The 27857-nt window shown below is 41.1% G+C and overlaps 1 protein-coding gene across 2 annotated transcripts in view; it reads left to right on the plus strand.

Moving 5' to 3' along the window:
* The first annotated feature begins 15453 nt into the window (after positions 1-15453).
* The window catches only part of LOC125760815 (elongation of very long chain fatty acids protein AAEL008004), a 37384-nt gene continuing 24980 nt past the window's right edge, over positions 15454-27857 (plus strand). Inside the window, exons 1-2 of one of the 2 annotated variants that reach the window (XM_049421337.1) lie at positions 15454-15942; positions 23270-23331. The gene's annotated coding sequence lies outside the window, so the exon portion shown is untranslated. The remainder of the gene's footprint in view (positions 15943-23269; positions 23332-27857) is intronic. The other variant, XM_049421335.1, reaches the window with a different exon arrangement.

Consider the following 27857-nt stretch of genomic DNA (forward strand, 5'->3'; position numbering starts at 1 on the left):
TAAGCATGTCTTTTTTAATTCCTTTATTTACCATAAGCTTGATTTTACCGCACATAAAAAGTGTTCGGTTGTTAGCAGGGTTCGTCGTTTTTCGAGTTGAAGTCTTTCTCAAATAATCATGCAAATTGATTCTGGAAAACATGTTTTATTATTTTCTATTTTAAATTAATATTTTTTTTATCATGTATCACTCAACATTCTCTGCAAAGCTTTTTTTTGTCCAAACGTGGACCGCAAATGGAGTCACGGGTTGTTAAATTAAATGTAAATTTTTGCAACATTGAGCGTGAAGTTGACATCTTCAGTGAAGGTAACTAGTGGAAAGAGCCATGTCTAGCAAGTCGCCACTTGTTCTAAACACGGTACGAACCACGCCGCTCCATTGTCGGCAGCCAGTTGTGACTCAAGGATGGCAGTAAATAAATCTTCCCAGAACATCCATCTACTCGTACCGCACGTGAAACGGTAAAAATTTCCACCGGCTAATCCAAACTGCAACACTAGCCGCATAACGATGAACACCACGCGGTGGCGGTTATTTTGTACGTGTGTGTGTGTGTGTCTTTGTCCTGTTGTATTTCCCCTACAACACGATCACGATACATCGTTCACGGGTTTGTACGCTTCCTAGCCCCCAGGGCGGAGCCAGCTAGGGGTTCATTAAAATGATCCCGGCGTACTCAATGTCGGATTGATGCGTTGGATTACGGTGTGTAAATTGTCGACAGCAAACAGTGAAGCTGTTCTAGCGGGTGGTAATTTGATCACGTCCCAAAAACCTAACCGACGGCTGACTAATGTCGCATGTACGCAAAGGATGATCCGGTTCCCGGAAGGGGTTTAACCCGGGGGAAGAACCCGGCCCCTATCTTCCCAACGCTTAACGTTCATGTGCCAGTGTTGAATTACTTTCTCGTGACGATTCGCGTGTGAATGATTCTCATGCGCTTCCTAGCAAAATATTACCGAATGGCGCTTCACGCGGAGTTGCGAAGAAAAGCACATGGAAGTGCGTGCTGGCAGGCGCTTGTTTCGCTCCAATCGTACGTACAGCATCAACCATGTGAGCCACCCCAACCTGCTCGACCTTGATGCATAGAACGCAGTCGTTGCCACCGAGAAGCGTGATGAGGTTTTCCATTAACTGTGATAATTTTGTTGAGCCATTGAGTCACTCCTTAAATTTAGCGACACTGCTGTGTTGCCAGAAACTTCCGCCTTATCCGTTGTGCATGGGTTTGAGCATGGGTAAAATGAGCGTCCCATTCATGCGTACTGCCAACCACTACGGCAAACACTCTCACAATCTGTCAACGGTCCCGGTCCGTTGAGACTGGTGATGCTTCCGAGATCGAAAAGCTAATCGGAAACACCTGCATTTGTAGAATCTAGTATCATGTGTACGATGGTGAGGTCGCACTGTTTGCCCATGTGGCCAGTAAACAACCTCCCTCTTCCACGCACATAGACACCTTTAGGTGTGGGAGTTTGCTAATCAGGCACGGGTGCAGATTGCAAAAAAATAACATGCTCACGGTGCAGGATTGGTGATACTGATGTTTTCCTTCCGCTTCCTGACCTGTCGTCACGTGATTGACACCACGGCTACCAAAACGTGGTTCTTCTATTGCGCCGCTAATCGTCGAAGGCAATTCTCATGTATACTAAACACATTAACCGAATGGAGCATAGCATTACAACTAACTACAGCTATAATTTGTTATATGCTTCCGAGCTTAAAGTGAATTATCACACTGTTTTTGGAGGATCATACTTGAACAACCAGAGCAACTTGAACAACCGAAAACAATCAAGCAAAACATGAATTTTACATATTGCCAAACTGCCCAAAGAAATAATGCGAAAGGATAAATTACCATTAACGTCATGCAAATTCTTCAAAAATTTCAGTATACAGGAAATATTAAATTGAATTTCTTCCTGGTGATGTGGCAAATGTTAATGAATTGAAGCTTTGGTTTTCGATAATTTTTGTACAGTGTTTCCAATACTTTCTGATTTTTTGGATCTGAAACTAATATTTGAAACATTAACTAAGCTTGCAATTAACAGTGGGAACACAGTTATTTGGATATTAGTTTAAAAGACAAATCACAGAAGATTTAATTAGGATGCTTTATTTCGGAGTCTCTGAAGCTTTGCCTCATTAGAAACATTTGTGGGACACTTGTTGTATACATTTGTAATTTAAAATAGATGGTCTTAGCCGATAGTTACATTAAAAGTTGATATTAGAAATAGACTAAATTATTATTATCTTAGTCCTAACTTACCAATATTCTTATCTTTGATGAATACATTTTTCTCCACACATTGTCCAACTGTTGATTTATACGTGTTTAGTGTTTTGTTACTTGTGGTCGTTTCGTACTGAATTAAGCTTGTGTGCTTTGAACTCCAACTGGCGTAATGAAGAGTGTCCTAAGTAAGGTTTCCTTCAAGATATTCAGACCTTTTTTTGCTTTTATCAACTACATATAGTAGACACAAATACCATTCACAATTTAAAGACTCAATTAAACTTTCTCAACTATTGCTTTTATTAGCATACTTATTTCATTCTCTTAAATTAGGATATTAATTTTTACTACTGTTCTGCTCTATGACAAAAGTTACTCATCGATAAGTACACTTTTTTCGTTATGCTGGCATTTTAACCCGTAGTAATATACATAAAAATAGAAGAAAATGTCGTTTTTATGTTTTTTGTTGTGTTATTTTTAATGGTACTTTTTTATTTAAATATATTGCGCAAATTATCTTTTTTAAATTAGGGTAGATATGCTGCTAGAATTTTTATGAACCCATTGTTTCCGGGCAGCATCTCGACAAGAATGTATTCTTCTCTCAAAATTAAACAAACATTACTATGATTCATTAAATACATTTTTAAATATTTGTGTTAATCAAATGTCAGTTACTCTATGAAACTGTTCCCCAAATTTGTTTTCTAATTTTGCTAAGTGCAACTTCAGAAGTAATACTTCATCATGCCGGCCATTTCTGGCTTACGAGACTTATTTTACCACGCAGCCGAATAGTCAGTCCTTCTACGGAGGAACGGTCCGGATGGGATTTGATCCCCGGTCCTGCCGTGTGGATCGGCGCCGTTTATCACATACACCACCGGCCCGCCCCTAAGATGCTAAGATGGTATTCTCTGGAAAATGATTAAATTGAAGACATTATGGTGTAAAATAAGTTGCTGACTCCGTGTTCTCTGTTTGAGTGCTACTTAACGATTCATTTATTCTTTCTCTTATGCCTACTTATTCTATACACTTACAATTATAATTTCAATTATAGCACTAATACACCTAATAATTACGCATTCGTTACAATAGTTACAAGATATTCATTATCCATGAAATCAAACCTAGATCTCAGTCCAGTTATTTGGTAATATTTAATCGAATAATTGTGCTGATAGTTGTAGTGAACGAGATGTAGGACTGGGAATTTTATTTGCAAAGACTTTTCTCTGTAGATTGCAGATGTATCTATCATCGATACGGCTTTTCATTTTCCCCTCTTTTTACAATAACAAATCAACAAATCAGCAATGGGTGTTACTCCTCAAAGAAGCCGTAAGGAATCTCGAAGTAGCTGTTTCAAAAAATTGTTTCACAAACATTTTAATAATTGTAAAAGGCGCAAATTCGAGCAAATGATTTCTTCTATGAAAGGTGGAAGAACGATAGGGCTAGATTATATACAAAAAAATGCAGTTTTGTGCAGTTTAGAAATGGCGTCATGTCCAAAACGAAAAATGTTATAATTTAAGCACCTGGGTTTTAATGTTTTTAAGTGATTTTGATAGTTAAAATAATTAGATTTTACGAAGCTTTACTTAAAATAATAAAGAAAATTTAAATAAAGAAAACAATTAAAACATTACTACACTGCTACACTTGAAAATGCGAGTTATTCCTTTTTTAGATGCAACAGTTTCAAATCGTTTTTTGCTTCTTTTTCAATTTGAAGTTTTTACGGAAGTTATCGATTTTTTAGTGTTGAAGTTTTGAAGTTTTTTTACCAAATTACCAAATTTGGCATATCTAGCAAAATTGACGGCAATCTCTCATTTTAAAAATTCCTTACTATTAGTATACTATTTTTGATGTTAAGTTGTGATAGTATTCACAGTATTCTGCTTACTGTTCAATACAATTAATTCATTTCCATTCATTCTTCTGGCTTTGGGGATAAGATTATTTCAACAAAGAATACAGATGCGATCGTTCTGGGCCTTTTTGCAGGACATTGCCTAATGAGCATTATGCCAACTTCTATGTAAGTATTTTCCTTTCCAACGGGCTCAAAAGAGTTTACCTCAGCACAGTCATAGTTCTTTTCTCATAGTCGTTAAAATGTCCCCATTTCAGTGATCTTTTATTCAAAACATAAATTCTTATAATATGTACAAGCCTCCTATATCTTATCACGCCAGTCAAAAAACTATTTCTACATTTTAGCTTCAAAATCAGATTACTGTTCAAAACTATCGGCAAATTTTCTAGTAATTAATAGTTGACAGTTAAATTAAGTATCCGGTTCTTGTTTATCGGAACTTACGACTAGTTTGTTCAACCGACCGAGCTAAATATACGCATGGTTAATGAAACAACGATCATATCGTTGCAATATCCAAAGTCTACAGTTCATAAAACTCATTCCCACCTTTACAGTATCGGGTTTTTGTATTCTGCTTCTTAATTGCGCCGTACAAAACAAAATCCACACGTTTTAACTGCTCGTTATGTTTTTCCATCCGATGTTAGCTTTCCACTCAAATTCGCACGATTGAGATTGCAACCGAAGGAGCGTAAAAAAACAAAAAAAAATCCAATGTTCTAAAGTCCGCTTGTTCTACGATGAAGGATACTTGAAGGACAGTGGCGCTGATGATGATGGCACGTTGATCGTAAAGTACCACTTCGACACTTCTTTTCGTAGCTCGCCATTGTTCATCATCTGACCCACAATGTGTGTGTGTGTGTGAGGTTTAGTGGAGGTTTTACAAAAAAAAACTCCAATGGTCAAACTGTTTATTTCAAGAAAAAACACTAACTATTGGAAGATAGCGTTTACCAGACCGTAACGATAAAATAATTATCTGGTAGAAAAAAGGGTAACTAATAAGAATAAATAAAAAGCAAACAAATTCAAATATTCAAACGAAACAAAAAATATAGAAAACATAGTAAAAAAAGTAACAACAAAAACGGAAGATCCATTAGATTAACAACAGATGATCGCCTCGTGATCAAAGGTTTATTTTTTAGAAGTCTGAAACCAATGCATTTATGACATAGTTTTTTGTGACATTCATTTGCTTACTTAGTAAGAAAAATTAAACAGATTTTCAATAAAAATGGATTTCTTCATGTTCGTGATCAATAAGTAGATAGACAACATTCATTTTCCACCATCCACACAATGAACGATCGGTGATGTGTGTTAACCTTTACACTTTGCTTTTCACGGAGAGTTCATCCATCATCAAATTTAATGATGAAACCAGTTTCCATTCCTTTTTTTGCAGGTTTTTTTTTACTGTCGAGAAAACTAATTTTCGAAAACTCATCAACCGCCCGCTCGCTGTCGTTGCATTTGAATTTTAATTGGGTGACTGTTCGATCTTCAAATGTTCGGGCAAATAATCACATCCTTTAAGGCGCAATAACGAATGGTAATGCTTTCAATGCGTGCTAATGATTCCAAACCCCCACGCCGGGCTCCTTTCCTCCGAGGTTCGCGCACCGGAAGCTGCTGATCGCGAGACTGATACGGTTGAGCCGAACATCCTCGCTAAATTCCGACACCGACGAGACACAGCAATTGCAATTGTACGCATGATATCGTAAAATCCGCCCCAAATTCCGTGCTGTAACAAGCAAACAAAAATGGCAATCAATCTAGGATTTATGACGGCTTACAAGCAACCGTTAGAAAGATCATCATAAACTTAATGCTTAAGAACCGATTGCGACACGATTGTCGCCTCGCTCACATCCCACCGAGTTGGGTTTTCAGTTCAGTTTGTCTGCTGTGTACCGGTGCGAAGAAGGTTAGGTTGACGAAACGGCGTCTAGCGAATCAGCTGAAACAGGCGTCTCCTTGGGGGAAACCTTGGCCTATGGTGGAACGCTATCAAGAATATCACGCGTAATAGGCCCCCGCGAGAGTCAGTGTCAAAGGCGGCGTATAATGGGTTTAATTTTCACGAAGGAAAACTGGCAATATTTTATCGAAACCGAGTGCGCAATCGGTCGAGAAATTTTTTTTTCTTTCTCCTCATCATTCTCCTGATGATGATCTTTCTAATTTTGTGGTGGATGAAACGGTTTAGGTAAGAAATAAAAAAAAAAATCATAGCCCCACGCGCACTCCAAGGTAGGCAGGATGCATAGTTTTTGGCGCTTTTAAACCATTTTTTGTTTGTTTGTTATTTTTGGGGGTGATTCGTACGGCCCACCAGCGCACGTTCCACGATGGCCATTAACTCATAATACATTTTCGATGGCAGCGAGCGAGCGATCGTGCGTGCGTGCGTGATTTTCACGTGCGATGAGTGCACGGCGTCAATTATGTAAAACAGTGCACGACGGTTGGACAATTTTGTATTCGGTTTGTTTTATTTATTTTTTTCTTTCTTTACTCCTTGTGTTTGTTTTGGTTTTGTTTTGCTACTGTGTCCCGATTTTCTTTCCAGCTGATGGATTGCCTTCGCGATAGGTGGCTTGGCTAAGGCAGGGGTTTTTTTTTGGCTTTGGCCTGCGCATCACCCTTGATCCACATTTGCGGGCTCGAAATCGGAATCGCCGGATTGCGAGCACTGTTGTACGAAACGTGTGTTTGTGTGCTGTGGCCATTTTCTTTATTTATTTAACCTCCCGCGAACGCTTGCAGCCGATGTGCATCAAACGTGGTGTTTAGGTGGTTCGATTGGGGTAGACGATTAGGAAAATGTTCATCAAACTCACAGTGTGAACATACAGCTGTACGTGATTGATCGTGATTTCTTCAGTCTTGAATGTGCTGGCTCGAATCAAGCGAAGCGATTATACATGATTGGCAATTAATGGAGAATTATCTTTTAATATTAGATTAACACTTTAACGATCGAACAATGATCGTTATCTGCAAAATATTGTAAAGTAAGATTTTTAAAATGTTTGTCAATGATGTTTATCCAAATAATATCGATGAATTTTAAATTTGATGATGACTTGATGATGAGTATTACAGTTAAGACCTTAAAAATTATGCCATAAATTGGTCGATAAGCTGATAAGTGAAAACCCAATTAAATCTAAGGGACGCATAGTCGAATCGAATTTGAAATCTAGGCGAGGTGTATTGATTATGAGGAGAAGATGAAGATTATGATAGTGTACTACCTAGCGACATGAGCAAACTCGGCTAAACGAATGTAAACCGAGAAGAGAATTTTCCAATTGAGCAAGTTTAACGAGGCTCTTTCCGTGATTGATGATCAATGGGTAAGTGGTGTGATAGAGAAATTCGGTGGGGATCATCAACTTCTTCATCAACGAAAGAAAGAACTCTGCAATGATTTTGTTTGTAATACCTGGTTTGATACCTGGCTGTAATAAACAAGATATTTCAGCTCGCGAAATCTATATAAATAATAATTACTTACTTACTTACTTACTTACTTACTTACTTACTTACTTACTTACTTACTTACTTACTTACTTACTTACTTACTTACTTACTTACTTACTTACTTACTTACTTACTTTCTTACTTACTTTCTTACTTACTTACTTACTTACTTACTTACTTACTTACTTACTTACTTACTTACTTACTTCCTTACTTACTTACTTACTTACTTACTTACTTACTTACTTACTTACTTACTTACTTACTTACTTACTTACTTACTTACTTACTTACTTACTTACTTACTTACTTACTTACTTACTTACTTACTTACTTACTTACTTACTTACTTACTTACTTACTTACTTACTTACTTACTTACTTACTTACTTACTTACTTACTTACTTACTTACTTACTTACTTACTTACTTACTTACTTACTTACTTACTTACTTACTTACTTACTTACTTACTTACTTACTTACTTACTTACTTACTTACTTACTTACTTACTTACTTACTTACTTACTTACTTACTTACTTACTTACTTACTTACTTACTTACTTACTTACTTACTTACTTACTTACTTACTTACTTACTTACTTACTTACTTACTTACTTACTTACTTACTTACTTACTTACTTACTTACTTACTTACTTACTTACTTACTTACTTACTTACTTACTTACTTACTTACTTACTTACTTACTTACTTACTTACTTACTTACTTACTTACTTACTTACTTACTTACTTACTTACTTACTTACTTACTTACTTACTTACTTACTTACTTACTTACTTACTTTCAGCTACTGCAGAAGTTCTCTAAACCCATGACAGACTCTTCTATGCTCATCAATCAACTAAAAACTCCCTACCTTTTGCCTAAACAGTAACAGTGCTCTAGCGATCGTGAAGCCAGAGTGTGTATCAAATAATCCCAACACAACGTCTCCGTAACTGGAGATAGGAAGTACAACTGTGGGCAACACTTACCTCTTTGAATTACTAAACAGTTATTTTATTAACGAAGTAAATCGTTTCGGATATAATACTTTATGACAGCTCAAAACTCTCAAATCAGTTGCATAATTCAACCAATGAGTTCTTTGTGTGATTTTAATTCACCGGAACATGATGATTCAGCGGAACCATCCGTTTCTTTTTGATTACATATTGCCTTTAAAAGAATGTTGTCCTAGGCAAAGGACACCTGCAACCAAATTGTTTCTTCCTTGTATATTAAATGTACTGAATGTTCCATTCCATTACAGATCCATTCTGTTCCATTTTGAAGAATGTTTGTAACACTTAGCAGCACTTGCTTGTGTTCTTGCAGGACATGCTATAATTGTTTACAATTTCGGAAGCTACTTGCATTTGCTCAAATTACCATCACTTCCTCCAGCGGGCGGTACCGTACCTTCTGCCGCTCAACATCACGCAACGGCACAATAAACGAGAGCGCAAACGAAACCGTGCCCGAAAAAGCCGGAACTATCCGAAATGAAGGTCCACCACTTTACTTTGGTAGCGTTCTTCGTCCCAAAAGGGGCTTCTGTTTGTAACCACTTAAATTGCACGCGAAAGGTTATGCCATCTAATTATTCGGTGCGATCTCGACGCGCTTACAGCAGCGCAGGTGGTCTGTTACTTCCTGACGAGGTGTAAGCCATCGAGTGGTGTGAATCCGTCAAGGTTATTCCAATGATCTATTTGAAGGTGTCCTCGACTGTATACTTTGCTCAGTAATTGCCGGTTATCGTATGTGCCACATCACTCAAGCCGAGGAAAAGGATGCCTTTGAAGATGATGTATGGTGTGGATGAAGACAAGGTCACTCATTAGTCACAAATGTCTTGCCACAGGTCGATGGTCTCGTTTCGAATTGGATCCAGTTGCGATCAGCTGATCAATTGATCCACTAGATAAAGTGCATAAAAACATTGCAACCACAAACGAACTTCATGAATATGCCAACTGATGGTCAAATCGCTTGTGTTGGGGGGTGGATTGACCTAATGAGTACCATTCTCAACAAAACCAGGTCGACATTTCCGATGGGCTTTGTAGGGCTGGCGCACTCATCGACATACAAAACCATGAACGAAAAATCAGAACATTTACAGCGTAGGGATGCTATTGAACATCCCAGCCAAGTAAAAAGACACAGAACATTGTAAGCTCGGCTCGTAACAGGATCTAATCGATACGATCTTGATGCGCGTTGATCGTAAACTCCACTACTATAATAACAACACAAGGAATGTATTAGAAATCAAGCAACATTTGCATAAATCTTCATCGAAGTTTGGCTATTGGCCATAAAAGTGAGCTTCACAATAGATTATCTACAAATTAACACATGTCCGGAGGTTAACGCTTTCGATTCGGATAACCTCCGCGCGCGCTGGACTTGACCACCAAAGAAACCTAAACCTAAAGACCTTGTACATTCATTTTTATGTGCCCTTTGATTATACAATTCCGATTGCTCCGTGAATCCGGTTTTAGGTTAGCTACTATTTTTATCGACATTATAAACAGCTTGATAAATAATAATTGTACTACAAACAAGCAACACACACGCCGAAGCGTTCGATACATCATAGATGGAATTTATTAACCTCATGAAAGCACAATCAACTTTCATGAGACAAGTTTAGCTGTCATGTTTATTAATTTTGTTTTCTTCAAGTTCAAAAAACCGTTATTAAAGTGATCAGAAAGAAATAGAAATCAAAACGGGGCTTCTTAACATTTCACGGTCAGACATTCGTGCAATAGACCATCTTTCTGTTAATTCCTTCCCACATTGCTAACATGGCAAATTAGTGCCACTATCTTGATGCTGTTACATTTTTCGTTTCAGTTTTTGCACTAACCTCCACTTTCGCTTTCTTATCTATTTCCTTCATGTTTTATTTAACAACGAAAACCGAACAGCCAAACTGCATCCGGAGAAAAATGACAGCATTTCGACACCGTCTCGATGCAACAAGTGTGTCATTGGAGTTTTTTTTTTTTGTTTTTGACCCCGAATTGAATGTTTGAGCTAATTTCCTAACATTTTCTATGTGTTTTCATGCATTTTGTATTACACCCCACGCCTCTCAACCGGAACTGGAATATGAAATGTAGATCAACGACACGTTGTTTTGTAACAACGCTTCATGTTATCTCGGGAAATTCCCAATTCTAGAATTCGAGTCTGTTGTTGCAATATAAGCGCGACATGGTCGATTACATCCGTGATGCAAATGACGCAAACAAGGATCGCATAGTTCTGGGCGAACCACATGACCTGAAGTATTGTTTACCTATTTGTGGATCATCATCAGTTCCCAAGACCGCAATAGTGACCGCAAGTTGTTATTTTGAGCACATTCTCCACAGCCCAAGAAAGCTGCCATTATGGGTGAAGCCTGATCTGGAACCATGCACGAGGACCACGACGCGTTTGACGTCATCAAAGCCGAACGATTCGTTGCGATCTGGCACAGCAATAGGTAAAACATCGGGGAAGCTAATTTGGTTTTTTGGACTTTGCACCACGGATCTTCACGAATCAATGTCCGCGAAATAAGCTTTCTGGGGCTCGATGTGTAAGTACAATTAGTGTTCAATTGTTGAGAAGAGGTATTGCGCAAAAAAAGACAATCTAAGAACCATTCCGCAAAACACACACACGAAAAAACAGAACCTGTTTCAAGAGTTTCCTTCTCATTGTCTCAGGTTTTTCATATCAAGCACCCATCAAGCTCCTTTTTTTTAAAGTTTCGCATCATCCACAATAACCGCAAAGTCACCAGCGTCAATATCGAGAGTCTAAGTAAATGTTCTGGAAGGTTTCGGAAAGAAAGAACGCTTCCCGTTTTTTTTCACGCACAACATTTACCGACGATCTTGCTGACTTTTTACCACCCTTGTGCACTCGAGTAAAGCTTCTTGCCGGTCCGACCGCTACAAGGAAGCCTCAAATAATGTTCCTTTTTTTGCGCTCGTTTCGGTCCATCGATCGACGATTTGTTTGCTGATTTTATTTAACCCTTGGCGAACCTGCCGAAAGCACACCAAACAGAAGGGGTTAAGAAATGAAGTAAGAAAAAAAACGAGCGCAAAACGATTTGTTTACCACAGGTTGTTCGGTACGTAAATTCAATTATGTCTCCCTCCACAAATGACACTCAACAGCCAGCTTAGCCGTGAAGAACGCGTTGCTACCAACTAACCAGTACCAGCCACCTTAACGATCGATGCCGAACTCGCCAGAAGTGGCAGATTTAACAGTAAAAAGTTTGCAAGCCTCTAAAAAAAACTTCACTAAAATCAACTCCACCCAGACAACGGAAACGATTTGTAAACGTGTTCACTTCATACTTGAGGACCTTTTTTTCCAGTATCTTGTAGCTCAGTAAAGAAAAAAAAATACTTGCGTACTTACGTACCGCCAAACCTCCAACATCCGTATCTCCCGCATTAAGCTGCGGCATCTTCGAGTGCCGGAAAGCAAGTAGTTCATCTGCGCAAAGAAGAAGATCGCTGACGATCTTCGTCGTTTTCTCGCAATTGAAGATGAGCGAATTCTGTTTGTCTGCAAATTGATGCGTGTATTTGCTTTAGCTGGCTTATACACTTAGTGAGTACTTTTTGCTACTAGAAGGAACTAGAAGTAACAATCCATTAGTAGTCTAAGGTGTCCAACAGTTCTTATTAAATGCACTAAGGATATACTTTATCTGTGAGTTAATGGTTCTTCTCCTTGACGTAAGGAGGTACTAGCCTGCCTGTTATTTCAGTTCTACTAGGTCTATTTCTATAACGTAGCCGGATACTTAGTCTTTGCTATGAGAGAACGTTCCGAATAGGGTTTTGCACCAGACCTGTTTTGTTCAAAGCGATCTCGCTACCATTGGGCGAATTTCACGCAAATTATTGGCCTATAGTTGCTTGTTTCTTCCTTCTACAAACCTCCTTAGTTTATCACGTGCCCAAATAACTGTGACCGATCAATTGTACTTCCAGAATCTTCGCAACATGTGACGCATCTTGAACGCAGCTTCCGTTGTTATTTGTGCGAGTTTGTTTTTATACAATCCCTCCGTACTCATGTCACCTGGTCAGGCCGTACAGTGTACATCAACATTGTAGTACACTTGTTTTGCGGCAGCGTTGTTTGCTGCTCCCTGCTGGACCCGTTCTGACGTCAGATGTTTGAGAGATCAGCCAATCGGTTTTCCAATTACATCCCGAGCAATTCGATTGGTTTACAGTGATCACAAGTATGTGAATGTCATCGGGGGGAGGAAAAAAACAAGGCAAAAGATCAACAATCCCTGTACGCCGAGGAAGTGCGTCAAGTGAAAAGCCCAAATCATGCTACTTGCGCAAATGATAGGTGACGCGGACGATTTGCGCACTGTTAGTAGGTGGCGCAAATGTTATACTGGATGTCTTTTAATTACTTCACGTGGCGGCCCTTCGCTTAATGTGTTGAATATGTGTTAAATGTTAAACACAATATGCCATACATCTGGTATAATAGGATTGCTAGTACTTTCAAATAATGCACATTTTTAAAAGCTCGTCGCAAGAAATGTCTAGCATCGTAATACATTCATTAAAGAGCGTAACCAAAATGCTTCCATTCACAATTAATTTTGTTCATTAAGAACTTGTGATCTGGAAGGTGACAACAAGACCAAAAGGAAGAAGAAAAAACGATACTCCAATTACTACACGTGTATCACTTCATTACTTACAAGAAAGATCACACCGTACGATAGAATTTCGGTACGAAGTTCGCCTTTTGGGGGACATTTAAGAGTTCATAAAACTATATGCTCATGGCGTCTGACAACTTTTATGAGCCTGTTGAAGGTAAAAACAACAACTGCTTAAGCTTCTGTTTCAAAGGACGGCCGACGAAGGGTTTACGGCCGCCCACCGTACAACGACCATAACATGAGGCGGTGGTAATTTTGCAGTCCTCCTGATCTCGACCCGTTGCCAGTAAATTAGTTACCCGTTGTTCCGGTAGCGTGTGAAGGTTACTAGTCTGAAACGGTTATTTGAAACGGAAGACATCTACTGAACGTTTTATGATTAGCTGCTTACCGTTCGGTGGTTTTGTGAATAACGTTATATGTTGTGCCCTGGATTGTTTACACACCGGTTATCGAGTTATGGTGATTGTTTCACTTTTCGATTTTACGCAGTTTTGAGAATAAAAAACAACAATAACGACCACAACAGTGAATCATGATTGGGGGATTTTACGGAACTTTCGTTATTGTTTTGATCGTTTTAGAGGTTTAGAGATGTGTTTAATATGGTTTAGAACCAAAGCATTAGAACCGTGTTAGGGGATTAAAGAATTTATCTACAACTAAAAAAAAGCACCTCGAAAACACCAGTTGCTCTCAAGAATATTCATCAATGTCAAGTATCAGCTCTGAAGCTACTTGCAACAACTGAATCAAAACTTTTTAAACATGTCCTTCACAGTACAACCGGGTAGCGGTCGTTCGAGGTATCTGGCCTTATTCAATGCTTCCTGCACTATTACAATTATCCTGACGAAACGACCTCCTCGATAGCGCGTCATTGTACTGTGACGTAATGCCTTGTTTTTTTCCTGGTTTCAAATAAGTATTCGTGTCTTTTAGTGCTCAGAGAAGTAGAGTTTTCGTTGCATAGAATGGTGAATCAAAAAGTATGAATCGCGATCGAGTTGATTTATTTTTTTGTTGGTTGTTTAATGATCTTTCGAACGATATTTTTCTGCAAACGAAAATAGATCACTGCATCACAGTTATGAATAGACAACTGCTTACCAAATTAACTGTGCTTAGCGGCATATTTGTGCAACATTAAACTACCTATATTGAATGTTTGTCTGCAATTGCACATTCTACACGCGAAAACTCAATTTCCTGATGGACGTTTTACGTGCGTATCTAAAAATGAACTGCCCTGGAAATGAATCAACAGTGTGTCTTGCAATTTCGCATCCCATCTCAAGAGCGATTACAAATGTAGCAATTGTTGCCAAAACGAGCGACGGATGTGTGCGTAAGATGCCGGTTCGGTCTATGGGCGCGTGTGCGTTAACCATGAGAGTGAGTTTGGGAGAGGCGCACCGTGCGCGAGAAACGGAAGTGCGGGAGCGAACCATTTCTCGAGAAACCAAAATCATTCGCTCTTTTTATCTTTATCTCTCCTAATACAAATCGCAGGGCTCTTAAGAAAGTTAAATTTACAAGGAAATAAACGATTTGCTAAGTTTTTTTTAGCTTTTATTTAATTTCCGGTGACCAGGTGGCAGGACCGGATTTCAAATCTCATCCAGACCGAACCCACGTACACAGGACTGGTTTTCCTGCTATGATTAAATAAAATAAAAGAATTTCAGTAATGGTGTAGTACCATAACAGCAAGAAGAAGAAATTACTTTTCAATAAATTCTGTATTTACTTACCACAAAAAGAACCTGTACTTCATGTTGCTTGAAGATTAATATTTTACTGCAATCATCGTATTGGCGGTTGCTAATTTCAACTGTTCAACCCCTGCAATGAACAGGTTCGCGCTCACCTGGCACGTGGTTTTTCTACGGTGCGTGTGTGTCTCTCTCGCTCTCTTTCTTTCTTTCTCTCCCACTGTTGGTATACGGCTTGCTGCGAGCGGAGAAGCATCCCGCACGCAAGTGGTTTGTCTGTGTTTGTGTGTTGGGAGTGTATTTTTGCTCTGGCCGCACGCGCTCCATCGGGAGCCAACCCGTGCTGATATAAACGGCCGCCCCCGGGTCGGTGGTGGGAGAACTCGCTAAAACCAACGTCAAAATCCAGCGGAAGCGTCAGTTGCTTACAATCAGATTGGATGCGTAGGAAACCCATCTAAATCGCGAGCTCACATTCATGTTCCTGCTGCTGCCGTAGTGGTGCTACGAATCCGTTCGGTGCCGCCGTTGTTACTGTTGTTTCGCTAGTGCAATAATCACACCCGAAGTGCAATATTCTAGTTGAAAAGAAGAATTTACCAACGATCGGGATAGCAAAAAAAAAGAAACAATTCTAGTGCGCGCGTGTGTGCTCTCATAGCCAATTCAGTTTTCTTTTTAATTTTCTTTCGTTCGGTGTATTTGTGTGTCCCAGTGTATGCTTGTTGCGTTTTTGGCGAAGACAATCCCATCGTGTGCCTGCCCGCTGCCGTTCCCGACCAAGTGCAATAGAAACTGTTTTCAAGCAGATTGGCAGCAAAACCCAGCAACACTGCAACAAGTAAGTGTGCAGTTTCATAGTGTGATATGTGTGTTAAGCAGCTCCGTTTTTGGGTGGGGCAGAAGGGGCAGAAAGTTCTGTTGTGGAGGAAAGTGCAGTCTTTTTCCCCCTTGCATCAATTCGCGACATTAGCATACGACGAGGGTGCCCCAAGGAATCGTTGGCGGGGCAAGAAAAACGCCAGCATCTGTCACCACAATTTTCACACACCTTCATCAAGGGCATCAAAGAAAACCGTGCGCGCGGGAAATGTTGCCATAAACGATACGTGCAAGTGTGTGTGTGTATGTGTGGGGGTGTGCGTGTGTTGTGTGGCTTTGTCGCGGGCATTTCCTGATAAGAATTTGAACGTTACTTGGCTCTGATCGCGTGCAACGCACATCACACCAAAATGGGCTGCTAGAGCGAGAAAGCAGAAGCAAAGCAAATTGAAGAGCGAGAGGTGTGATGCACACGAAACACATGTCTCCTAGTAGGCTGGGAAGTTAATTAAGCGTAAATGAGAATATGAATAGTAAAGCAGGCCACAAGAGCAACAGGAGAACACTCGAGCGAGGAAGGCAAGCAGGCAGGGCGAGTACGGCCAACTTGCCAATTGAGGCACCACGTGAGAAAGAAACGGGAACGAACGTCAAACGGCTGCGGCCCAAGAGAAACAACACATTAAGCCAAACTTATTGGAAAAACAAGTCGCAAGGTGTACCAATTTTTGTTCTACCGATAAGTGAAAGTGCGTGAGTTCTAATGCGTTTTTCTCGCCACCGTCTCGCCACGGAATGCGGCTACGAAAATGGAACGCGTACCGGTGACACATTTATTTGCTCGCAAAACCTTGAAACATCGCTCGGCCACTCAATCATTATTCCTCCGCGAAATGATTAGCTCTTGTATGGCCTTCTTTTTTTTTTTTTTTTTTGCTCCTCTGGCTACTCTGACGGTTTTGTTTATCCCTCGAGCCAAGAACACAACCCCTGGATTACATAAGCACTTTTCATACCAGATCATTACATTCTCCTCTCAGTGAAACGAACTGTTCCATCTCGCGCGCGCGTGACACAGTTTTGGCGTGTAGAGACCGGGAGGGAAAAAAAGGTTCGCCCGGCACGTGCGGCGTGGATGGATGCGAGGAGGGGTTTGGCAAGAAGGCGTAATCGTTCTACGGCTAGGGAAGATATGTTTGTCTACTCTGCACACTGTATTGGTGGACCGGGTGTGTATCTGTGTCTCTTTATCAAACGTTCATCTCACAGCTTCATCTCGCAAATGTGTCATTTAGAACCTGAAAGACACCAAAGCCACACATTCCGGTTTTGTATATATGCGCGGATGTGCTTTGTTTTCCTTTTTTTTTCTTTTCGTTATAATACTTTTTACGTCAGAAGTTAACGAATCGATCTGTCCAGCTCTCGAGATTCGAGCGCACAAATCCGTATCCGGTAGGTGGCCGTTTTGCTGTGAGAAATGCGCTCGAATTATGTAATGTTGTAGAATGTTTTTGTTTATTTACATAGCCAATAAACCTTCATTAAACAAATTTATACACATTACTTTTTATGGGTGAAAAAATTCGCTTGGAATCGCATCGGAAATTATGAGCATGTGAAAACAGATTTTTCCTATTTTCCCCGTTTTGCTCTCGATTCACAACACACTTGCTCACATTATTGTCATTTTCCTTTTCTCACCGACCTGTTTGTTTTTCTTCTTCCTCTGTGGCCTTAGAGGGCTTCTCGATTGGGGCAGCGGGAGGAAGGGTACCCGAATGATTGAAATGGAGCAACGCAACGATGGAGTACACGGTTGCGCGAGTCCAAAGGGCCGAGGAATGCAGTTGCACTTGTGAAGGTGCGAGAGGACGCCGCAAATAGTATGTTTTGCAACGAGCAGTTGCAGCGTTCGAATCTCGATGTAATGCTGGACGCACCGGGTCTACACCACCGGTTTTCCATGCATCTCTATTATCTGCCCCGTCAGCGGCAACGGTGGCCTAGGTAGACTGGCGTGTGCCTCTCCTTGGCCCTTGTATGCATTCTCGACCTGACACTTGTTCGCCGCTTTTTTCATCTATTACCGGGTGTGTGTGTGTGTGTGTGTAGTAATAGAGACACGTTTTGATCGCGAAACTTCCAAGTTCATGTAACCGCTATGCTTCCAGTTCTTTCCACCTAGAAAAGGACTTATAAGCGATGTTTACGGAAATGGCCTCCGGGGCTGGTAATGTGTACGCACTTATACCACCATCTTGTTATGAATGTCGTCACAATCTCGTACGGTGATTCGGTCGAGCCTCCTTTTATCATTCAGGTGGGGTAATAAATTCGCCAATTTCCCCAACACTCGGTGGCTGATGATTAATGTTTACCATGAGTTTGTCGGTTTGATTATCTCTTTCTCTCTGTGTTGTGTGTCGATCATTTGCTTCTGATTGTTTCCATGCAGACATAACGTTGACGTGGTACCTTGAGGAGGTAAGGTTAGTCATCCTTACCGAAACAGAATGTGAAATTCTTCATCTTCCTGTCCGATGATGAGCCGTGTGAGCCGTGGTTGTGAGACTTTTTGCTTCTCTTATCTTATGTTGCAGCAAGTTCGATATCGTTCATTATCTAACTCACAGCAGAGAAGAAAGATTTCGGTCGTAATGCAGTCATCAGCTTCTTATCCACACCTTTTTAGCCCTTTCGTAATAAGGTTTCGTTTGAAGTAGTAGATGCTGTGGAAAGTGAAAATAGAAACGAAACATCAACTAAAACACAACCCTGGAGTCTTCGTGTCCAGCGTTAGGTTTGCCCAGCAATACCCCTTGATCATTGTTTTGGAAGAAAATAAAATGCTTTTAATCGATGTGTTGTAAAGCATAGAAAGCAAAACCCTGCAAAGAGAGAAGATAAGATGTGATCGTAAATGGGGAAACAAAAATCCTACCAGACCGGAACTGTTCGTGGTGGTTCTCATAACATGTTTTATCTAATTGCGGCAAAACGGTGTGATGTACATACAAATGTTAGCTGATTTCACAAAACTTTATTTTACTTTAACATAAAAGTCTATGTTGTTATTACGTTATTTTATTGTTGCTATTAAAATAATTTCAACCTTTTTTTGGCACGTGGTTTCTTTCTTTTTTCTTCACACGAACACACCCACACTTGCGCCTTTCTTTTGAGGGCCAACGTTTGCAAGGTCCCTCACACTTAAAGTACGAGAGCAAGCATGGCTTGGTTGGTTTGTTTAAATTCCGTTAGCGACCTTGCAATTATGCAATTCCTCATTTTCCCAGTTACAGCAGCAGCCCACTGCCAACCAACGTGAGTGTATTTTCACTCTCTCATGCTCTCTCCATGGACGGGTGTGTGATTTTATTTGTATCTTTATTTCGGATCAAACCCTTTAATAAACTCCACTTCTTGTTGTTAAGCGCCCAGGCCACCCTTCCATGCAGCATTGCAGCAGGTTTATGATCACCGATCTGTGCGTGTATTAGAGGATTGGTTGTTGGTTGTTTCTTAGGACTATGAGTTACGCGATCGCCATCGTCGTGTTATCTCTCTAAGACCCAAAAAAAAACCTACCCCTACCCCATGGCCACCATTAAAGTGCATGGTAAAAATCGTTTATGAGCGTTAATCATTCAACCTACATTCAACCAGATTCGAATGGAAAAACGTTCATTTGAGCGCTGTTACACCGTTATGTGATTTTTCATGAAATGTTAGATCACGTTTTCAGGATGTGTGTTTGTGTATGTTTTGATTGATTTGACATAGTGAAAAATTTCATCAAATTAGTAGATTAAACTGTTTGTTTTTTTTAACAAATAAAATTCTATTCCGGATTTGGTACCGAACCTTTTCGTGTAAACATATCCTCGTCGCTACTACCAATACAACCGTAACAGTTAAACTTGTTTAGATTGATATCAGATTATCATCGATCTATATTTAACTTAATTATACAAATACATTCAAATAGTTATCTCTTCCTTATTGAGATCGCTTAACTCTTTGAGAATCAAATTTCAATTCATAAACCCGATGCCGGAATGTTCGCAGCATTTAGAATAAATTAATTTAACACCAGCTCGTACCGGATAAAAAAAGTTGCAAATTCCATTCCGCATTCGTTTACTTTATTCATCATTATTAGGCATGGATCAAAGCATAAAACGCGTTATGCAAAATCATGTAAAACTATGTTCCGATGTTTCGCATACTAGCGCATACTAGCTGAGACTGATGTGACTCGATACGTGAAAGCTCAAAAGCCTATGCGTGTATGTATGTGAGAGAATTGATAACATCTGCATAAATTGTCATAATTCTTTAAATAGCCAGCGGTTGGATTTGTTAGATTTACCCCTCTATCAAAGCCTCTCGAAAACTTTCAACTCCTCTTCAGGAACAACAAAATTAATGTAAAATAATCCCAAAAAAAACCACAACAATCACCCCGAAGGCTGAGAACGACAATCACAATCGGCCAAACGCTTTGCTGAATGGCTCGAACGACAACTGCAATGATGCGGTTGTTAAATGTCCAATTATGCCACCGTTAATTACAGGCCGTTCACATGAGCTTTTAGCATAATGAGCACACCCACATCTCGGCGAAGCAATTGCTCGCGAAGCGGCCGTGGCCACCTTTGCGTCCGTGTTTTTTTTTTAATTTCGGGTTGCACCGTGTTCGGTTGCCTGCCTTAATGGTGCTCTTTCACTCCCTCGTAATGATCTGTGCGGCCATTACCAATGCAAACATACGCCAGTAATGATTGGATGACTGACAAGCACTAGGCCGGAGATGCATTCTAATGCAATCGCAATCACAATTCTATTGCCGCGTTTATCGGGCGGTGGGAGGCTTTGCTTCGGTTTCGTTGCTTTTGCATGAAAAATTTCAATACACACACACACACACAGACACAACAGAGGAACTGCTGGAATGGAAGTTATGAAACGCAACGTTCCGTGGTGAACGTAAAAGCAAAACAAGAAAAACATACAATCAAATTCTTAACGGTCCAGGCAAATGAAGCCATTTTGGGTGCACCGTTGCCACGCGACCCTTTTTTCCGGTTTTAAAATGTTGCACGGCCTACGGGGGAAAGGGTTTTCTTGTTCACAAATCTTGCACTACACTATCATCGGTGCGAACGCCCTTAGCCGATCAGACTGAAACGTGGCCGAAAGTGATCACCCGCTTGCACAAGGAGAAGAAACCGGATGTCGGCGTTTGGGGTGGTTTCGTCTATTTGCCCTGTGACTTCTTTCCGCTCAGAAGTGATGCGTGTGTATGATTTGCTATTCATCAGGTGTGCCTATACGCCGAAGAAGACGTCCGTAGTGAAACGCGTGACCATAATACAGAGCGGGCCCGCCGATTCTAAACTGATCGCTCCCCGGAATGTGTCTACGGAATATGTTTTTAGAAGTTTCTTTTTCTATGAAGGAGTGTTTCCTAACAGTGTTATCTGATAAATAATATTATGTTATAGATAAATTGCACACATGCGCTTAAAAATGCGCGCAGCATAGCGTTAGCTTGTTGATAACTTCACCAACGGTGTGTACTATGTGGCCTCTGTACTATGCAATGAATGAATCGATTCAAGTTCCAGCTGTCTCGTTGTCTGGCAGGAGGGTTCCACTGTCAATGATGATCGTGTTTCGGGTGGGGAGGTGACTGTCCTCTTTCTAATCTTGACACAGTTAGTTTGTGTGCCCACTCGTTCGCGTGCCTTCCGGCGAAGGAAGAGCAACATTACGTTTCGGTTTTGCTGGAATGGTAATGTAACACGCCCCTTACGATACGATAACGGTGCGAAGATATTATGCCTTCAATTATGGTTTCCCTGTGGGGTGTTATGCTCACTTCGGTCACAGCACATAATCACTTTTTTTTTCTTCTTTTGTAGTTTCAATTCAGATCACCTCCAGGGTGTCCTCCAGCGTGTCTCAATCGTGTTGCGAACAGTACACAAATTAATATATCATAAAATTTATGAGCCCAGCTTAACATATATATGTGTGTTATGGGGTTTCCTTCCAATGACCACGAAAAGCGAAATCAGAACCGACATTTTGATAATTTCAAGTCCATCCTTGACTGTGACGGCAAGCGGCAACATTCCGTCTCGCGCCGGCTGATCAACTAGACTTTATTATTGAAAGTGCCGAGAATGGTGAGAAGTAGAAGAGAAAAAAATCGCATACATCAACGTTCTCAAAATTGAATAAAAACTCGATCGCAAAACTTGTCACAATCGAGCATAAATGCAGTGGTTTGATAGTTGTCTAACGACGCGTAACGACGCGAATAAAGCAAAAACTTTCAGCCAACCAACCAACGAAGGGGCAGCAGCTTACGTCCGTTTGACCGGTTCCTCCCAGGCGCAGCTGAATCGGGGTTTCACTTTCGATTCAGGTGAAGGTTAGTCTTCACCGTCCGCGGGTAGTACCACAAGCGGTCATCCTTCAGTACCTGCGTGCCCGTTAGGGAGAGGACGGCGTTAGGTGGCCGCCGGTCTGCCGGGCGTTATTTGATTATTATTATGCCATCGTCCCCCGAGCGGTCGTCGTCTTCGCCGCTAGACCGAAGGCATTTGCGTTGGTCAGGTTTTTCAGCAGTGCACACGCCCGCCCCAGGACGTGCCCCGAGGGTGCATCATTTCTCGGTGATGCCAGTGCAACCCGCGTTGGTTTAATGTTTTGCTGGTTGGTGGGTCTCTTCATTCTTTTAAGGCTAAAATCGTAGCACCGCCACCGCACCTCAGTATCTTGTGTAAAGGCGGCCATTTTGAAGGGATGGACAGAGTGGTGAACGGTAGGGCAGAAGACGTGTAGTGGAGCAGCACTGTAAAGAACGCAGCTTTCGGAATGGTGAATGTCAGCAGTTTGATGTTTCCAGCGAAACGATGTGTGTTTTGGGTGCTTGGACCGAACTGTAGCTTGAACCCTAGCCATATGTTGCATCATAATATTGTTTCCTTTTTTTGTGAGTGTCATCTCAGACAACCGCCTCCAACCGCCCACTCCCCTCACTTCATATGTATGAGCCATGTTAAAGGTGTTCGCTTGATGGTCAAAGATATAGGAACCGTGAAAGACGAGAAACTTGCATCTCAGGGTCAAACAATAGTATAAATATGTGCGTCATGTGTGAGTTATGCACCCAATGGAATGTTTTGGACCATATCGTATTTATATACTTACAAAATTGATTTGGCTCCATGGAAGATGTTTTGAGAAGGGTACAAAATATATGATAAATCTTCTTACGTTCGGAATGTTTACTAATGTACTTAAAATAAAATTATTTTCTTTCTCTGCAGATATCATCGTGAACGAATGCTTAAAACCGTGGTCTGACTAAACATCTTCAAACCCTTCATAGGTAAGTTTCCCTTTCCGCCGCCCACCTTTTTGTTCACCGTGTTTGGAAAGTTCGGTTTATAGACGACTTTTATTTCAAAAATAGTATCCCCAACACATGCTCGCGCACGAAACGAGCACAGGTGCTATATTTATTCCGTTAATGGTCGCCCCATAGAATCGGCACATCGGTAAACTGGATCAGTTCTGCAGGAGTTAATGTTTGGCGCAAGTGCGGCACATACTACAGTGCACACCACACCTAACCGAACACTCTATCTTGATACGAGTGTGAGCTTCAAAAATAGCCTAACTGCTGCAGGATAAGGCGTGCGCTCCAAATCTAAACTATTTTGGACTGGTTAGTGCTCATATATACTACCAAAAAAAACAAGGTCAAGGTGGGCTGGAGGTAGAGCTAGTGTGCCTGTGGCTGTGTAAAATAAACAACAGTGGTTGACACCTCTAGGGAGTGGAGGAAACCCGTGTGAAGCTGCTTCCGAAGGGAGCAATCTTTCAACTGATTGGATATGTTATAAAGAAGCAACTGTCCTTGCAGCTTTTGTTGAATGACTCTGTCAAAAATATGGTGACTTAAATTTCTCACTTTGGAATTTATCTCCAGCTACTGCGGGTTTTAAAAAGTCAAGTAATGGCAGACGTCAGAGCTACTCGAGGATCTCAGCCGTCAGGAAATTCTTGTCTTGGTGATTAGATCAAGAGCAGATTCGATCCAAGACTTTCGATGTACTAAACTGAACATTGAAGCACAAGACATTGGAATCATCTAATTTCCTATGCATAAAAGTATATTATGTACAATTGCCGACTAAAAATTATTTTGAGCTAGAATTAAAAATGTTTCAGACACTAAAATACACCTCCACGAACTTAAATAAGTACAAACATCTGTATTCCTCAGCTTTTGCCCACGTTTATCGTTGAACACCAATATTAAAACTATAATTATCTGATTCTGAGCCACATATCCTCAGTGTAGTGGTACACGATCACGAAAAGTTCATTCGCCCGTTCTAGTATTTTCCGTAGCCGCTACAGATGTCAGTTTCGAGAATGAGGTGGTTTCTCGCAGCAATTATACGCCAACTAATGATTTAGTTAATGGTCAACGAAAGGCCTCTAGTGAGGGGTCTTGAAAGGACTCTAAGCCTTCTACCCATTCCTCCCATTCCCCACTCCCAGCTTGGATTACGGTTCTAGACCTGCAACGAGGTGGAATGCTGGGGATGATTTTGTGAGAGACACAGTGACGTTCGACGAGCGCACACCGGTGCGATACAGAAGCCTGGTACGGAGTTATGAAAGAACCTGTTATTTATTGCAATTTTATGTCGAGTGGAGAACATTCTCGTTTCAAACTGCTCAGCCAAATGCGTACGAGAGTGTGTGGTGCTGTGGAAATATTTGTCACCGTGTGTTGTACAGCTTTTCATCAACACGACTAACAACCCTCCATAGCTTCTCTACTGCCACATTAGAAATGGACCGGCCGGCGACAACCAAATGCACATGATCGACTCAGAGTTGACATTTTCCAATTTGGCACCGAGTCGCTAAACTTTTTTTGTGAAAGCCGATGGTCAAACGTTCTAAAAACGAATGTGGCGCAATGGCAGCAATCACTGTGCCACTATGATGTACAGTAGACTGTTTCTTCTTTACTACTAAATTTACTCGTTGCTGCAAATACAACTCTAAAGTGACATCTGTGTGCCGAAAACTTTGTGACCAAAGTGCGGTTCATCATGAATCGGCCATAAAGTATCGATAAAAACGTACCACTTTGGTTGGGGAAGCTGATGTCTTCAACAAACACTAGACAAATGTACCTTTGGACTTGAGCTGGTGTTAACACAATTAGCACGCTACCACATGGAACGATACGCGGTGAACACAGCAAGGTGTAATCTACCATTTCGTCGTCGTCATTGACATCATCTCGAATGGGTATCGCGGATGGGATTCGATCGATCGATCGAGGGGTATTATAGAGCGGGTTTTTGACACGCCTACAGTGTTTCACCTCTCGGTCTCTGCCGTGTTGACATTAGACAGTTTGCCGTCAGTGTCGGTGGGGAAATATGATTTTTTCGCTTTTTAGAATCAATCAGGGGTGTTAAAACGGGTTGAGAAGATGAGTTTACCGAAAGTTCTGATTCATTGCAGTGTTTTGCTGTTGTTGCCTTTCTAGACCCATTAGCATATCTTGTCAGCAGTAGGTGAAGATGAATGACATCATTTGCATTATGTGCTACGTTCTCAGCGATAATCGGTAATCGGTTTGTGTGGCCGGATGATTGATTGTGATCGACTTAATGTAGGCTTAATGTATAAAATCTCAGACACAACAACAAAAACTCAATTAAAGTTCTAGCTTCATGTTGTTGCTTTTTGTTTTGCTTCTCATGTTGGTGATCTTAGTTCTATTGTTTCTTTAGGTATTTCCTAGATTATGATTTTCTCAACACGAGTTCTAATTATCACTTGTCAAGCCAAGCTGTTGTTGTGGAATATTGCGTTCTTTATAAATTACAATGCATCCGAGTTGCATAATCGATTGTTACCTAACCTAACAATCACGCAATTTGTAGCGTCTTGAAGATTCTGCGCCCACACTTTGCATTGTGGAATTCTCCCAGAAACTATACCATATTCGCCGCGTACTAATGAAAGGGTGAAAATATTATGATCTAAGCTGATCCTACCGCCATTCCGTCACCGTCATGATCGCGATCATTAAGAAGGGTCGCTAATCACACCGAAACGATCATGTTCGTGTGGCTCATGACTCCTTCCACCGGAGTTGCTGCAACAACATGCCGGTCCCGTACACCGTGCCCGTCGCCACCTAGCCACCACACCTCGGGCAGGTGATCGACGGGTGTAAATGGCTATCATTATTCTTATTAGTTCCCATTGCTAGCTACATCACTGGGCTTTTGAAATGCAAGGCAACCGTAAAAAAAACATTCTCATAAAGAAAAGTGACAATGATTTACGTTCACCAGTTAAAAGGGTTGTCTCTCTGACATAGAATCATTGTTTTAAAACACCTTTTTTGTCGCTCCGCATCAAGATTGCTGGCAAGTTTTACAAGAATTTTCAACTCAGCATGTCCACTCATGTGCGCTATAATTGAATTTTGTACTGCCATGCTCAAACACATCGATCTATAAAACGCTTGTGTGCACGTACATGCTGCAGTGAATTGGCACACCATTTGTTTCAACCATTCCAACCATGAAGGAACGACGATGTCCGAGGAAGCAATTCCGCACAAGCGATGATGATGATTGAGCGGACAGGAAGGTGATTTGTTTGTTCTACGTTTAGTTTTGCCAGCGTCACTTCACTGTCACGGGAGGCGGGAGCTACAAAATTGCCCTTCGACCCGCAGAAAATACCACTGCAGAGGCAAGATGCGAACGGTAGGCAAACAAACTCACACCGTTTGTTGTTGTGTATCAAGAATCCTCTTCGCGTGCATCATTTTCTAATGCATCGTTCGCATGTCATCGCATGGATCGCGATTCGGTCGAACAGTGCATTGGAGCTTACCAATGCATGCTTGGCATGCAAAGTGACGATATTGATCTGACGACGATGACGGCGGCGGTATGTGCCAACGCCCCGGCCGTTGTGTTGTGCTAGGCTGAGATCGATTGAACTGCCGTCAAAATGGCTCGAAGCGGACGGAAAGTGGCCATTTCGTAAGCGTTTCGTGTTTCGTGTTTCATTTCATTAGATCTTGGAAGCTATTGGAAGCATACATACGTCATACAAAAGAGATCGACAGATCGCGCGCGCACGCCCCGCCTGCAAATAGACGAGTGTGTGTGTCTGTTTGGCCGCTTTAAGTATTGAGCAAGAGTGGATGGATTGTGTAAAACCGAAAGCAATACTTTGTGGGCTTCTGGTAGTGCGCTGAAAGCACTGAAGATTTTTATTGTTTTCGATTACATTTGGTCCCATCTATGTGTGCGCCCACGGGGCATAAAGTTCCAACTGTCCGGTAACTTCCGATACTTAACGATTACGTTTTGGGGAAAAAAACATACAGAATAACACCTTTCCTATAAATACTGGTCAGTTCGCGAGACAACAAGGTAAGCTTGAAGGTGATTACAACTTACAAATTGTCTCCATATCGTGGGAAAAAATCGCATCAACCGGGAAGCAAGCCGGAACAGAGGGTCAAGCAAAATCGTTGGAAGCAATTGTACAACACGGTCGCGATTCGATGAGGCAATGTGGACGCTCGGCCAATCGGTATCTGCGGTGGACTTTCTGGTGGTCACCTTGCGATGTGGTGCTGGTTACTTGATGGTGAAAATGCTGCACAACCTTCCACTCCTCCTTTTTACCTTGTTTGCTTCCTCCTACCATTCCTCGCACCAGTCTCTCATCATAAACGTCGTTACCCCAACTTCCAAGGCCAGCGGACAAAATTGGGGAAAAGAAGACCACAGACTGTTGAAAGGAACCCATAACACGTGTGGGGGGGTTTGTGCTGGGGCTGCAAAAGAG

Source organism: Anopheles funestus, chromosome 2RL (genome assembly GCF_943734845.2).
Source record: "Anopheles funestus chromosome 2RL, idAnoFuneDA-416_04, whole genome shotgun sequence".
Classification (NCBI taxonomy): Eukaryota; Metazoa; Arthropoda; class Insecta; order Diptera; family Culicidae; genus Anopheles; species Anopheles funestus.